Here is a 15,386-nt window from a genome sequence, read left to right on the forward strand (position 1 = left end):
GTATTTTATTTTAAATTAATGGCTTAATTCAAATCCTAAAAAACTCCGAAAACGACTAACGATTTTTCATAATCTTGAAAATTCCTGGAAAGTCGTAGGAATTCTAAAAAATAAAAAAAAATAACGAATTTTAGTAAATCCTAAAAAATCATAGATAATTCCAGAAAATCTAATTAAAACGAAGAGTATAGGTAACTATAAAATTGCAAAAATTTCAGACTATTTAAAAAAACCTCTAGAAAATTGTCTAGATTGAATTCTCCCAATATGCAGATTCTAGAGAAATCCAAAAGATTCTAAAGAAACATTGGAAAATTTAAAGAATTCTAAAGGATGAAAGAATACGAAACTCTTAAGACCATTTTGAGAAATCAATAGAATTCATCGAAGATTTTAAGAACATCATAAGAATAACATTTATAAGAACTTAATAAGATAATAAATAACGATAAAAAACAAAAATCTCAACTATTATAATAACGTATTACAATAAAAAGTACCAATTTAGCAGTTCTGTGCAAAAAAGTGTGCAAAAGTTTTTAGAAATTATTGACTGTTTGAAATTTTAATCAGTTTTTCTTAAAAATCTAGCAAAAACTAATTAGTCCAGGGGACTTTTATAACTCGTTGGAAAGCTTATTGGGTTACCTTTTCAATTATAAATTACTAGAGTTACTATATAGATTTTACAAGTTGTTAAAACTGAAAAAAACAAAAGTGAACGCACTCAAATACAGGCCCATGCCACCTACTATATTGCTGAGTCCAAAATTGAAAACCAACACGAAATTTGTGGTTTCTTTTATAAACGATTAAACTCTGTTTAGATAATTTTTTTTATAACAATTTCATTCTGGTTTTGGTGATTGCAGGTGCATGTTATTTAGATGAATTAGTCAATTGACCATGTTAAAGGTGTTAAAGATCGGCCTTAATTGTTACAATTCCCAATATGAAAACCAAAAGACCACGTTCTTTTACTGTATTGAGAATAAATTATTTAAATTTATATCGAAATTATGTTGCTTTATGTTCACCTGGATTAGTAGAACATCGAATAATTTTCAGATTCGTTAATGGAAAGCGTCATTTCGAGTTCTTCTTCGCGAATTCAAGCCAGAAAACGGCGAAAATCAGCGAGAAATCGTCGTTTTGCATCGAAATAGGCGGATTTCTCTAAGAATTTTGATGATTTCGTGCAGATTTGTGCTGTTTTATTGCAATTCAGCCGTTAAATCTTGATAAAAATTAGTGGTTTTGTAGATTTCAAGTTCACCTTTGCGATTTCAAGCCAGAAAACGGCGAAAATCAGGGAGAAATCGTCGTTTTGCATCGAAATAGGCGGATTTTTCTAAGAATTTTGATGATTTCGTGCAGATTTGTGCTGTTTTCTTGCAATTCAGCCGTTGAACCTTGATAAAAATTGGTGGTTTTGTAGAAATCGTCGTTTTGCATCAAAATAAGCGGATTTTTCTAAGAATTTTTATGATTTCGTGCAGATTTCTGCTGTTTTCTTTCAATTCAGCCGTTGAATCTTGATAAAAAGTGATGGTTTTGTAGATTTCGAGCTCTTCTTTGCGAATTCAAGGCAGAAAACGACGAAAATCAACGAGAAATCGTCGTTTTGCATCGAAATAGGCGGATTTCTCTAAGAATTTTGATGATTTCGTGCAGATTTGTGCCGTTTTCTTGCAATTCAGCCGTTGAATTTTGGTAAAAATTGCTAGTTTTGTAGATTTCGAGCTTTTCTTTGCGAATTCAAGCCAGAAAACGGCGAAAATCAGCGAGAAATCGTCGTTTTGCATCGAAATAGGCGGATTTCTCTAAGAATTTTGATGATTTCGTGCAGATTTGTGCTGTTTTCTTGCAATTCAGCCATTAAATCTTGATAAAAATCAGTGGTTTTGTAGATTTCAAGTTCACCTTTGCGATTTCAAGCCAGAAAACGGCGAAAATCAGGAAAAATCGATCTGTTGCATGGAAATAAGCGGATTTCTCTAAGAATTTTGATAATTTCGTGCAGATTTGTGCTGTTTTCTTGCATTCAGCCGTTAAATCTTGATAAAAATTGCTAGTTTTGTAGATTTCGAGCTTTTCTTTGCGAATTCAAGCCAGAAAACGGCGAAAATCAGCGAGAAATCGTCGTTTTGCATCGAAATAGGCGGATTTCTCTAAGAATTTTGATAATTTCGTGCAGATTTGTGCTGTTTTCTTGCAATTCAGCTGTTAAATCTTGATAAAAATTAGTGGTTTTGTAGATTTCAAGTTCACCTTTGCGATTTCAAGCCAGAAAACGGCGAAAATCAGAAAAAAATCGTTGTTTTGCATCGAAATAAGCAAATTTCGCTAAGAATTTTGATGATTTCGTGCATATTTGTGCTGTTTTCTTGCAATTCAGCCGTTGAATCTTGATAAAAATTGATGGTTTTGTAGATTTTGAGCTCTTCTTTGCGAATTCAAGCCAGAAAACGGCGAAAATCAACGAGAAATCGTCGTTTTGCATCGAAATAAGCGGATTTCTCTAAGAATTTTATTTTGAATATTAAATTAAAAAAAAATATTGTAGGTCAATAATAGTAATGATAAACTAAGCATCGTTGTCTCATCTGATTTAATGAGCATAAAGCAAAAACTACAATTGATTTTGAAAGAAACACGACCATGCAAGGCATAATTGTTTCTTTTGATACTTTTGAAAATAATAAAATAATTTATGAAAACATGTTGAACTACTCTGAGAATAGCTCCAAGTGTGATGAGGGTTACTGCCAGTTTTAATGCTTAATAATAAATTATTAATTTAGTTTTTGTTCGAATTACATAATGTGAATAATGAATAGTGGTAAATAGAGGGTGATTTTTTTAAAACGGCAGGCGTTGTAGAATTTTTGTTTATGAACCGATTTCAAAAATTTAAAAAACAAATTAAATGGTTTTTAATTTACTATAAACTGATAATTTTAAAATTTTTCTAAATGTCTTAGTATCTTTTGGGCGATAGTCAACTTTCTTATTTTAAATTGGAACCCATATTTTTTTTTTCATAATTTGGAAGATATTAATTTTCTTTTCAGAAATGTGTAATATGTTCTACTTTTACAAAAAATATTTAAAAAAAAATATCAAAAATTTTTAAATCATCAGTTTATAGGAAATTAAAAACCATTTAATTTGTTTTTAAAATTTTTGAAATCGGTTCATAAATAAAAATTCTACAACGCCTGCCGTTTTAAAAAAATCACCCTGCATGCATTTCAAACAAACTTTTTCAATTTCAAAATACCAATTTTAAATTCAGTTCAGGATTAAAAGAGCCAACTTTAGCTCTTTGAATTAAAAGTGAATAAGTTTTGTTTTAGTAAGGAAAATACTGACAGTTAAAATAAGTCGTACTTTTGTGACTTTTGAAGAAAAATATCTCTGCGTCCTGACCTGATGAAGCCAAAGACTCGTCGGATTTTGTGAATGGCATTATAAAAACTTTGAAGGGTCTTGAAAGGAATACCGAACCAGATCAGACTAAATTCAGTTGAATTAAATAGGACTAAATTAAAAGTTTGAAGGATAAATGTATATATCGCATGTAAATTGGCGTCAAGTCCCACAATAAAGCCTCTCCTCCATCAACAAAAATAAAATGCCCATCCCTCGTAAGTAGATAACAAGTATCATTATAAAGCGGTACAAGCTATGACAATAAAATATGAGGTGTTAATCTTTCTAAAATGTTCTAGTGGCAAACTGACTGACACTTGAATGCATCGACTGATGAGAACACAAGGAGTCTTTGAAACGTGAACGGTTAACAATGGTTAGGAACATCTGAAGATCGCAGCCCACGATGATTTGACTGTTTGTGGTTCAGCCTCGCTACCGAGCCACGGCGGGTTATTATTATTAGTGGAGGCAGTCATTGGACGATAACTACAGTTATTTAAGGCCTATTTGGGTAATTTTTACGCAAATTACGGACTACCAAATTGGGATTGTTTTTCAATTAATCGGAACCCAATTTGACGGCTTGCCCGCTCGTTACGAGGCGGAAAAAAAACATGAAATTTTTATAATTATTTAACTAGCGCGGTCCCTAAAGACAAGCTTTTTTCGCTCCGCTTGGCGAAAAACCGCCCGTAAGAGGATTAAGGATTATCTATGTTTGCGTTGGGAACTAACATCCATCAGGCAGAGGAGCAGAAGCGTATTTTACAATTATTGTGTAATGATACCGCAAAGTAATTGGACGTTGTTTGAACACGCGCCTCCACGGTTCGTTAGTTTAACAGATCTGCGAGACGCAAGCGTGTTTTCACCCATTTTGCACTGTTTCAAGGCGACGAACACGTGGCTTGACACGTGTCCATTGTGCTCTGGGTGAATTATAGCGTTATAATAACAACGCGACGCTCGGTCGAGGCGTCGCGATGCCGTTTATGAATTATGTTAACTATTCATTATGATTAGAGCGGGGAGGGATTAAAACACGAAAGAATTAGCAATGCGGCAATCCTAAGCTAAGAAAGTCTCACAGTCAATACAATGAAACTTAATAACGACAAATGTGACATGAGAACGTTTCTCATTTTCGAATTATACGCGTGCCACATGCCACCTGCTGCGAGACAGCACGTCCAAAAAAGGGGATGCTTTATTGTGTTCAAAATAATAACAACCTTCATACTATTCAAATTAAAGAAAATATTTTTTCTCAGGATGGTACTATTATTTATGTTTGGATTGCAATGGACAATCGTTTAACTGTTGAAATTTCCAGGCTACTCCCACACTTTAACCTCTCAAGAGGATGACTTTCAGAAACTGAAATCGTGTAATTACCAAGACGTATTTATTTTGACTTGGACGCGCATATTTTTCGATGGGATGCTAATTTTAATGAAGTTAATATTCTGAGTCATCTCACAATTCGAGCAACTAATAAAGTCGGACGCTCGTTTTGTATTGATCACGTTCATCAAATCTAGAGGACAGTGGCGTAACCAGGAGATGGATGCGTCATAATAAAATGTATAATATTCTATTTAAAAGTTATTGTCACGAGTTGCTTTGTGTTCATTTAATGACAGGAAAATAAACATGGATTTAGGTGATTTTTTTGGTAATTATTTCCACAATTTGAAAAATAACAGCTAATTATAGTGTGGATATTTTTACAAACTTCGTAAATCTTTTGAGTTTTGTTTCAAATAATAAATTGAAATTTTAGGCACTCCCACTTAAATTGAGTGCCAAATAAACAAACAAAAATATTAACCAATGTTATCGATCTATTTAATAAAAAGAAATCAAATTGGTATTGCTCCTTTATTTTTCCTTATCCAATTTGTTATAATTTTAATACTAATTTGAATAACCCACAATTTTAATTAATAAATATTTTTGAAAATATTTTGTATTATAGTGGAATTTTCAATTTTGAGTTTTTTTTTTAACAAATTACACTAGTCAACAAAATGTGGAAAAAATGTGTGCAGGAAAAATGGAAAGTCATTTCTAAAGTAAAATGTCCTCCTGATTCCAAATCTAAAGTTTGTTTTGCTCCATCAGGTCCGGATTCTAAGATATTTAATTATTATTATTATTTGAAATATTTTTTTAGAATCTACTGAATCAAAATTTATTTGATTCACTTTTTGTTGAAAACTTGTGAAGTTTTGGCATTGCTCGACAGTATTTTGGAAAGGCTTTTCTTTGATCTATAACACACTTTTTGCTAGGCTAAGTATACTTTTCTTAACATTTTTGAAAAACTTTTCTCCTAAACAAAAAGAGTTTTTAGTGATTTTCACATGCCATTTTGCATATACGTAATTCAAGTATTATTACTTCAATTTTTTGTTTAAAATTACACGCTGATAAATAAGATAACTTTGCCATTTCTTATCGTTTAGAAGTTACAGGACAAAAAACGTTGATAAGTTGTTTAGACAGTTAAAACTTTTTTTATTTTTTGACGATTTCATAAAAAAATAATTGCAGTTGGTAAAAAAATCCTAATTAATGGCAACGCAGCCCAAAATAATTTTATTTAAAAGACCTCTTGATGATATTCTTAGTTTGCTTATAGACCAAAAAATTAGATGTCACTGACAATTTATTTTTTACGTCTTCTTTTTAGACAATCTGGGGGCAGTAACAGATGAAGATATCATTAATTTAGCTGAGGAAAAAATCATCTAGTTTGATACGAAAATTTATTAAATTATAAAATCTCGACCAACAACTTTTTAACAGTTTTGCATAATTTTTATTTATAATCTTTCATTCAGACCAGTGAAATTATTTAGAAACGCGAAATTTCTCAACAAAATACAATTTTGTGGGTATTTTTAACAAAACCTTCTAAACCTTGATTTTTCTTCTGATAGGTAAAAAATCCACCATTCTTTGTCGGGTAACTTTTAAAGTGTGTTAGAAAGCAGAGAACTCAGCTTTTATATAATTCTTTTGATTTTCTTGTAATTTCGTCTAACTTCTCTTAATTTTTTGTCTAAATTCTCCTGATTTCTTTGTCATTTCGTCCAACTTCCCCTTATTTTCTTTTGATTTCGTAAATATTTCTCCGATGTCATTGTGATTTCGCCCAACCTCTACTAATTTTTTGGAGATTTGGTCTAAATTCCCCTGATTTTCCTGTAATTTTGCCCAACTTCGTATTATTTCCTTGTAATTTCGTAAAATTTCCCCTAATTTCCTATGATTTCGTCCAACTTCTTCTTATTTCCTTGTGATTTTGTCTAATTTCCTCTTATTTTTTGTCTAAATTCTCCTGATTTCCTTATGATTTTGTCCAACTTCCTCTTATTTTCTTTTGATTTCGTAAATATTCCCCCGATGTCATTGTGATTTCGCCCAACCTCTCCTAATTTGTTGGGAATTTGGTCAAAATTCCCCTGTTTTTTCAGTAATTTCGCACAACTTCCTCTTATTTTCTTGTAATTTCGTAAAATTTCCCCTGATTTCCTATGATTTCGTCCAACTTCTTCTTATTTCCTTGTGATTTTGTCTGAATTTTTCTGATTTTCTTGTGATTTCGTCTAATTTCCCCTTACTTTTTGTTTAAATTCTCCTGATTTTCTTGTGATTTTGTCCAACTTTCCCTTATTTTCTTTTGATTTCGTAAATATTCCTCCGATGTCATTGTGATTTCGCCCAACCTCTCTCCTAATTTTTTTGGGATTTAGTCTAAATTCCCCTGATTTTCCTCTAATTTCGGCCAACTTCCTCTTATTTCCTTGTAATTTCGTAAAATTTCCCTTGATTTCCTATGATTTCGTCTAACTTTTTCTTATTTCCTTGTGATGTTGTCTGAATTCGTCTGATTTCCTTGTGATTTCGTCCAACTTCCCCTTATTTTCTTTTGATTTCGTAAAAATTTCTCCGATCTCATTGTGATTTCACCTAACCTATCCTAATTTTTTTGGGATTTGGTCTAAATTCCCCTGATTTTCCTGTAATTTCGTCCAACTTCCTCTCATTTCCTTATAATTTCGTAAAATTTCCCCTGATTTCCTATGATTTCGTCCAACTTCTTCTTATTTCCTTGTGATTTTGTCTAATTGCCTCTTATTTTTTGTCTAAATTCTCCTGATTTCCTTATGATTTTGTCCAACTTCCTCTTATTTTCTTTTGATTTCGTAAATATTCCCCCGATGTCGTTGTGATTTCGCCCAACCTCTCCTAATTTTTTGGGAATCTGGTCTAAATTCCCCTGATTTTTCAGTAATTTCGCACAACTTCCTCTTATTTCCTTGTGATTTTGTCTAATTTCCTCTTAATTTTTTGTCTAAATTCTCCTGATTTCCTTATGATTTTGTCCAACTTCCTCTTATTTTCTTTTGATTTCGTAAATATTCCCCCGATGTCATTGTGATTTCGCCCAACCTCTCCTAATTTGTTGGGAATTTGGTCAAAATTCCCCTGTTTTTTCAGTAATTTCGCACAACTTCCTCTTATTTTCTTGTAATTTCGTAAAATTTCCCCTGATTTCCTATGATTTCGTCCAACTTCTTCTTATTTCCTTGTGATTTTGTCTGAATTTTTCTGATTTTCTTGTGATTTCGTCTAATTTCCCCTTACTTTTTGTTTAAATTCTCCTGATTTTCTTGTGATTTTGTCCAACTTTCCCTTATTTTCTTTTGATTTCGTAAATATTCCTCGGATGTCATTGTGATTTCGCCCAACCTCTCCTAATTTTTTTGGGATTTAGTCTAAATTCCCCTGATTTTCCTCTAATTTCGGCCAACTTCCTCTTATTTCCTTGTAATTTCGTAAAATTTCCCTTGATTTCCTATGATTTCGTCTAACTTTTTCTTATTTCCTTGTGATGTTGTCTGAATTCGTCTGATTTCCTTGTGATTTCGTCCAACTTCCCCTTATTTTCTTTTGATTTCGTAAAAATTTCTCCGATCTCATTGTGATTTCACCTAACCTATCCTAATTTTTTTGGGATTTGGTCTAAATTCCCCTGATTTTCCTGTAATTTCGTCCAACTTCCTCTCATTTCCTTATAATTTCGTAAAATTTCCCCTGATTTCCTATGATTTCGTCCAACTTCTTCTTATTTCCTTGTGATTTTGTCTAATTGCCTCTTATTTTTTGTCTAAATTTTCCTGATTTCCTTATGATTTTGTCCAACTTCCTCTTATTTTCTTTTGATTTCGTAAATATTCCCCCGATGTCATTGTGATTTCGCCCAACCTCTCCTAATTTTTTGGGAATCTGGTCTAAATTCCCCTGATTTTTCAGTAATTTCGCACAACTTCCTCTTATTTCCTTGTGATTTTGTCTAATTTCCTCTTAATTTTTTATCTAAATTCTCCTGATTTCCTTATGATTTTGTCCAACTTCCTCTTATTTTCTTTTGATTTCGTAAATATTCCCCCGATGTCATTGTGATTTCGCCCAACCTCTCCTAATTTGTTGGGAATTTGGTCAAAATTCCCCTGTTTTTTCAGTAATTTCGCACAACTTCCTCTTATTTTCTTGTAATTTCGTAAAATTTCCCCTGATTTCCTATGATTTCGTCCAACTTCTTCTTATTTCCTTGTGATTTTGTCTGAATTCTTCTGATTTTTTTGTGATTTCGTCTAATTTCCCCTTACTTTTTGTTTAAATTCTCGTGATTTTCTTGTGATTTTGTCCAACTTTCCCTTATTTTCTTTTGATTTCGTAAATATTCCTCCGATGTCATTGTGATTTCGCCCAACCTCTCCTAATTTTTTTGGGATTTAGTCTAAATTCCCCTGATTTTCCTCTAATTTCGGCCAACTTCCTCTTATTTAATTGTAATTTTATAAAATTTCCCTTGATTTCCTATGATTTCGTCTAACTTTTTCTTATTTCCTTGTGATGTTTGAATTCGTCTGATTTCTCCTTATTGTTTGTCTAAATTCTCCTGATTTCCTTGTGATTTCGTCCAACTTCTCCTTATTCTCTTTTGATTTCGTAAAAATTTCTCCAATCTCATTGTTATTTCCCCAATCTCTCTTAATTTTTTTGAGATTGTTTCTAAATTCCTCTGATTTTCTTGTAATTTCATCCAATTTCCTCTTATTTCCTTGTGATTTCGTAAAACTTTCTCTGATTTCTTCTTGATTTTGACTAACTTCTCTTTATTTTCTTGTAATGGTACTAATTCAGTAGTTCTATGTAAAAAAAATTTTAAAAATCGTTAGTTTTATCGAAATTTTCATCAGTTTTTCTCAAATATCTTCAAATATCATAATTCGTTGAGAAGCTTATTTAATTATTATAGAGTTTCATGATTTTGCAAGTTGTTTAGCAAAACTTATTTTACAAAAAACTGAGTCCTGATCTGATGGAGCAAAACGGTCTTCGGATTTAGAAGAAAAAATTCTTCTTTAGAAACGACTTTCCACTGCGCCAGGACAAAGTGCGTTCAAAATTTGCTGATTAGTGTATTTAGCTAAACTTTAATCGGCTGATTTGACGAATTTTATTTAAAATTAATTAATTCCTAAAAGAAATTGACAACAAATTTTTCACAATTTTAGAAATTCCTCGAAAATCGTAGGAAATCCAAAACATGAAAAAAATTTAAAGAATTGTAGAAAATCCTGAAAAATCGTAGATTCTAGAAAATCCAATAAAAAAGTACAGTATAGTCATAAAATTGTAAAAAATTGTTATGAAGAAACACAAAAATGTCTATAAATCCAAATATTTCAATTGATTCTAGGAATTCTAAAAGAACCTTGTAGATTGAAGGAAAATACAAAAAAATACTAATTATAGAATCTTAAGAACTCTGAGGGCTCCAAAAGATTTCCAGAAAATCACAGCAAATTTTGAAAAGTTTCTCGACAAAGAGTCATGGCAAACTTCAAGCATTTCTGTAGGATCCTAGCGTCAAATTAAATTCTTTTTGAATTTTTGGGCAATAAATCTCGCTCAGCTTCTCCTCGTCCCCATTAGTCGAAAATATGCGGTTAAAGATAATAGTTAAAGTTACCGCAAGCATTTAAATCGTGACAATTACCAGTAATAAGCCGAAATTACATTCGTAACATCCCAAAGTCCGAAACTCTGTCGAAGTGACGAGTCGCCTCTGTCCGGCAGTCATCCTGGAGGTATTCCAGGCTCGCGACTAGGGTGCAAAGCCAGTCTTAATTGACTAATTCCTCACATAATGGGTAATTGCTATGCCAGTGATGTATTGCTGCTTCGTCTGAGCCTGCCATTATATTCCGCACTATAACTGCCGAGTTATTATTATCATTCCTGCTGCGTTGTAATTTGCCACTAGCGCAAATCAATACCTGCCAGCGAAAATATGATGGAAAAATCGTAAAATTTGGCGGTCTAATGAGTTTGAGCGACCCCCAGATTAACTGAGGGTTGGGGTGAGAAAAATACCTGAATTATTGCCGTGAATGCACGCTAAGAATGTCCTGCAAGCGGAAGGGTTGCATGAATTGTGCAGGGACGCCGTTAATCCTGCTTGGCCTCTAAGCCGATCAACACGTCATTGAGTGAACTACTAATCTCAAGACGATTTGCTGAATTGGACCAAGATTGGATCGGTTTAGTGCTCGAGGATAGAAGGCATAATTTCATTTGGATACCGGAGTAATTAGACATTTTTCCTGCGGGAAAGAAAGAGTTTCGTGTGGTGTTTCCTTCGATTATGAAACCCCTCAGTCCACCCCGTCAGAAATTTAATTCACTTAGTCGACATCTCGAATTGTGAGTTTAGGATCTCGAAACCACAAACTGCAGACAATATCTGACAAGGGTTGCTCTTCAAGTACAATAGCCATTGTACTTTTTCAGTCAACCACTTCCACTTGTAGTTTTTTCGAGATATCGTCTCACTGAATCAATTCCTCGGTTAAAAACTGAAAAAAACCACCCAAATTCATAATTTCGGGGGTGTGAATTCGAGGGGAACGTGCCGTATATTCGCTGTTTAGTGTACGTTTTGAGGGTTTAAACCCTCGAGGGTTAGACTAGTCATTAGGGCATTACTCCGAAATTAATTTACAACTGTTACCAGTTTGTCGGGTAATGAATATAATCAATGCTTTTAGGGGCGACAACGTGCGTGGCGTCGATTGCTCGGAATTATTTTTCGCGATTTAGAGGAAAAGAGACGAACATTCAAACGAAATCCATTTTCAGTTGAATTATCCAATTATTAACTGTACACACGACGCCTCATTGTATTTAGTTTATTTCTCGCCTCCTGTCGAAAACATTCATGTCATGGTGAGGAAATTTGCGCCCTTACGGACCTTGCGATAAGCGTCAGAAAGGAGGCGCTTTTTTGGACAGCAGGATTGATCTGCCAGTAGCAATTTGCCAGCATATCGAATCGCAGTGTGGGGCCTATACGAATATAAATTGTCAACTTAAATTATTGAGCAGTTTGTCACGGAAAAATCGACATGAATGACGACAAATCCAACTGGAATTAGAAAGGGTGCTGACACGACCAGCAGCCAAAAGCCTCGAAAATCCAAACCACTTCGCAGTCAAAAAGAAAAAATAAATTACACGTCCAAAGTAGGCCGAAACTGAACGAAAAATCGACGAAAAGTGCCTAAAAAAACAAAAAGTAAACCGTTTGTGACAGTGTAAAATTTAAATTTCCCGGCTGAAAACTGTCAACACTTTATTCATTCGCTTTGTTTTTTGATCGGTTTGCTTTGTAATTTTCTTTATGTCGTTTTGAGTCTTCAAAGTCCGCAGCTTACGTGCTTACGAAAGGCATAGTTGTCAAATTTTTAACAAGTTTAACAAGACATCTGTCAATGTACACTTTTAAAAAGGAAAATAGTCGAAAGTTTCCAACGCCTCTTCAGTCCAGGATTTTACTTGAACGCACGATAGATAAATAGATATTTCGGTACCTCAGAAGCATAAGAGTCTATTTTTGTGAAAAATGAGTTAAATCATATTTTTTATTATAGTTCGTACAGTGAGAGTTTGAATGACAGGAAAGTCACTAAATCTACGCAATAAAAAGTGTACCATACGCGCGAAATTTAAAATAAGAAAATAACAAAGTAACTGGGGTTACTGTCAACCCATTTCGCGTAGGAATTCAATGTTTTTAGTGTATTTTGTAGCATAATTTGCTACCAACCTATATGTCAACTGTCGAAATCTCCCAATCTCTCACCGGATATACTATACCTTTATATTTTATTTAAGATAGAGAAAATTGATCCCCATTAGAAGAAAAACAAACGATTTCTTTTGTTTGTTTTAGTAATATCACTAATTTGCAAAAATTTACATCAAAACGTCGAATTTTTAGCAATTTTCGTTTTAAGATCAAAAAAATGCCACCAATTTTTTTTAAGGTCCTGTAATTTCTGTATTTTTTATGCGATTTTAACGAAATTTGTAGAGATTATCACTCTCGACTGCCTTATTAAGAGTGTCGATTTAGAAAAATTTAGACCAAAAAAAAGAATTTTTAGAAATTTTGATTTTGAGGAGCAAAAAAAATGTGACCTAAAATTTTAATGACCTGTAAATTCTTTATTTTTAATGCTACCATAACCAAATTTGGGGAGTTTATAAGTCTTGACTGTCTTATTAAGAGTACCAATTTAGAAAAATTTAGACCAAAAAAGAGAATATTTAGAAATTTTTATTCGGACAACTGTGAAAATGTCATTTTTTTCAACAATGTAATTTCGTAATTTTTAGTGCGACAGGACCGAAATTTTTGCATGTTGGTTTTTTTCTTTGTTTTAGTAATACCACTAATTTGCAAAAATTTAGATCAAAAAATCAAATTTTTAGAAATTTTCGTTTTAAGATCAAACAAATGCTACCAATTTTTTAAGATCCTGTAATTTTTTATTTTTGATGCGATTTTAACGAAATTCGTGGAGATTATCACTCTTGACTGTCTTATTTACAGTGCCGATTTACAAAAATTTAGAACAAATAAGAGACTTTGTAAAAATTTTTATTTAGAGCAAAAAAAATTTACAAAAAAAACTTGAACGCGTTTCAATTTCACATTTTGGTGTCACAAGAACAAAATTTGTGAAATTTATAAGTTTTAACTGTCTTATTAAGAGTACCGATTTAGAAAAATTTAGACCAAAAAGGAGAATACTTTGAAAATTTTATTTGGACAACTGTGAAAATGTCAATTTTTTCAACACTGAAATTTCGTTATTTTTAGTGCGACAGGAACAAAATTTATGCATGTTGTTTTATTTGTTTGCTTTAGTAATATCACTAATTTGCAAAAATTTACATGAAAAAGTCGAATTTTTACAAATTTTCGTTTTAAGACCAAAAAATGCCACCAATTTTTTTTTAAGATTTTGTAATTTCTTTATTTTTTATGCGATTTTAACGACATTTGTGGAGATTGTCACTCTTGACTGTCTTATTTACAGTGCCGATTTACAAAAATTTAGAGCAAAAAAAAGAATTTGTAGAAATTTTTATTTCGAGCAGCTAAAAAAATTTACAAAAAAAACTTGGACGCGCTTAAAATGCCTAAAAAATTATTTTTGGATCAAAGGTTACGACCATTACGCACGATTTGAAGTAAATGGTCATCAATAACTTGCAATTCTAAAAAATAAATAAATAAATAAATAAATAAATAAATAAACTCTTGTGCTTCTGAGGTACCGATTTAAAGGTTTACAATAATCAGAGATAATCTAAAAAATCATCTGAATACAGATTTTCAATTTTTCAAAATATGATGGATTCAAGAGTAAAAGTTTGATGCTAAATTTAACGATTTCTGTGCAATAATTTCACGTTCAAATGAATTTGTTACTTAAAGGATATTTTGCACAAAAAAATCGGAAAAATATTGTGAAAAATGTCAGAAAACTGTGTGTAATTTTTTGGTACGCTGGGGAACCACCCAATTAATAAGGTGGTGCGTCACTTTTCGAACACCCTGTAATTTGAAAATTTATGGATTTCAAAGGATACAAAAATTAATATCAAACGACGTTTAGGAGCTATAAAAAGCAATTTTCTATTCTTTAACGATAAGCTAAGAATTTCTTTCTATCTCAAATTTTGTAGATACAAATTTGTTTAAGGAGCCCACCGCCCCTTGTGCTTGTCAATCCCGGCCACTTGACTCTGTCACCGAAATAAATTTAATGGCTGTGAGTAAAAGGTCTTACCGAAAACATTTTTGATTTCCCGACGTGCAATCCCGTTCAATAACCAATTATTTCCAGCCAACTAAAATCGGATGTTGGTTCATTAAAAGCAGTCGTTTCTGCTCAAGTTACGTCATTAGTCGCGTTAAACAACTGAATGTTAGAACAAAACTTGCACAACTTCATAGCCCCCTCTATTAGCAGCAACATAATTACTTCGTTAGTAAAATTCTTGCCAACTACGTTCTCTTCGCTCTCAGCCGACAAGCTATCTTTACGAGTTTAATTTAATTAAGACGAGGTAAAATGCAAATTGTTGACAGGACTTCTTTACTCTTGATGTAAAATCATTAAGTTTACGCCTTTGTCGCCACCAGCGTCCTTCCACTCCATTTACATTCCCCGTATTTAAATTTGTGCGTGACGAACAGTATTGCCAACGTATTAATTAAATTTTTGAGGTGGGGGCGGCGGCGAAACTCATCACTTTATTATTGTGTGAAGAAATGCTAATAGAGAGACAGGACAGGACTGGATTGGATTTAATTTCCCGCCTCCGTGACGTCACGACCTAACCTCACCCAACTTTCCCCGCTAATAATAATCGTTTCGACGAGACAAATAAGAATGAGAAAGAGTCAGTTCGAGCAACAATACCCGCTGCCATGATTGACATTAACCGTGCCTATAAACTGTGCATTCTTCTTCACAATACTCCGATTTCATTCATGTCGTCGGCAGCCATTG

The 15,386-nt window shown here is 32.8% G+C and overlaps 1 protein-coding gene across 4 annotated transcripts in view; it reads right to left on the minus strand.

Moving 5' to 3' along the window:
• The window catches only part of LOC148169439 (uncharacterized), an 81,718-nt gene that overhangs the window by 27,353 nt on the left and 38,979 nt on the right, over positions 1-15,386 (minus strand). The window lies entirely within an intron of this gene.

This window comes from Gnatocerus cornutus, chromosome 8 (assembly GCF_029298725.1).
Source record: "Gnatocerus cornutus isolate USDA-ARS CGAHR chromosome 8, icGnaCorn1.1, whole genome shotgun sequence".
Taxonomy (NCBI): domain Eukaryota; kingdom Metazoa; phylum Arthropoda; class Insecta; order Coleoptera; family Tenebrionidae; genus Gnatocerus; species Gnatocerus cornutus.